Genomic DNA, 1,578 nt, shown 5'->3' with positions numbered 1-1,578 from the left:
TATACCCTGTAAAAATGATACAGTGTCCTTCTGTATCTCTGACTACAGTCTTTAGCTTAAAATCTAAATTGTCTGCTATGAGAATGGTACCCAGCTTTCTTGGGGTCCATTGGCATGAAAGATATTTCCCCATCCTTTCACTTTCAGTCTGGATATATCTTTAGGTTCAAAACGAGTGTCTTTCAGTACAGCATATAGATGGGTCCTGTCTTTTATTCAACGTGCAACCCCGTGTTGTTTTACGGGAGCACTTACACTGTTCATGTTGAGAATGATTATTGAAAGATAAGATTTTATTGCCATCATGTTATCTATGGAGTCCTTGTTTCTATAGCTTGTCTCTGTATATTTCTGTTCTATATCATCCTTGGGGGCCTTCTTCTTTTAAAGAGCACCTTTAATATTTTTTTCAGGGCCTGCTTAGTGCTCACATATTCTTGCAGTCTCTGCTGGTCTTGGAAGTTTCTTATCTCTCTATCCTTTCTGAATGGCAGCCTTGCTGAATAAAGCATATTGGCTGCATATTCTTTTCATTCAGTACACTGAATATGCCTTGCCAGCCCTTTCTGGTTTGCCTGTGGACAGGTCTGATTTTCATCTCCTCCCTCTGTACTAAGGAATCTCTTCACGCTATGAGCCCTTTAAATGGTTTTTTGGCTCGAAGATTTACGAGTTTCACTATTACGTCTGGGCATTGGTCTGCCTTCATTGATCTTGATGTGTGTGTGGGGGGGCATCCTCTTTACCTCTTGAACAAGATTGCATGTTTCATGCCCCCCAATTAGGGAAGTTCTCAGCTACAGATTGCTCAAATATATCTTCTGGTCTTCTTTCTCACTCCACCTCCTCAGGGATCCCAATAACTCTGACATTGGAAATTTTCAAGGCAGCATTTATTTCTCTAATTCTGTTTGCATGGATTTTAAGCTCTTTGTTCCAGTCCTCTCTGCTCCTTCTTTTCTATCATTTTATTTTCAAGATTGCTAATTCATTCTTCTGTCTCGTTTATCCTAAGTGTTAGAGTATCCAGATTAGATTGTATCTCATCGATAGCATTTTAAATTCTGTCATATGCACTTTCACTTTACCCTTGATTAATCTATTTTGCCATTAATAATTTTCTCCACTGACTGTTGTCTTCATAACTGCTATCCTGAAGTCTCTTCTTTTCTTTTTTTTTTTTAAGATTTTATTTATTCACTTGACAGAGATTACAAGTAGGCAGAGAGGCAGGCAGAGAGAGGGGAAGGGAAGCGGGTCCCTGCTGAGCAGAGAGCCCAATGAGGGGCTTGATCCCGGACCCTGAGATCATGACCTGAGCCAAAGGCAGAGGCTTTAACCTACTGAGCCACCCAGGTGCCCTCCTGAATTCTATTTCTGACCTCTTGCTTTGATCCATATGCATTAGATCCGGGGGGAGAGGCCGTTGCCTCTGGGTCTCTCTTTTGGGGAGTTTCCTCTTACTCATTCTGTTTTTGCAGTCGAGGGGATGTCCAGCCAAGAATATCAACCACTATCCTGGCAAAGTGCACCCTGGGATGCTTTGGAGCAATGGGAAGTCACCACCGAAGAGAGAAA

The sequence above is a fragment of the Lutra lutra genome, chromosome Y (assembly GCF_902655055.1).
Source record: "Lutra lutra chromosome Y, mLutLut1.2, whole genome shotgun sequence".
NCBI classification, from domain to species: domain Eukaryota; kingdom Metazoa; phylum Chordata; class Mammalia; order Carnivora; family Mustelidae; genus Lutra; species Lutra lutra.
The sequence above is the reverse complement of the archived record's forward strand: the minus strand, read 5'-3'. Positions refer to the sequence as shown.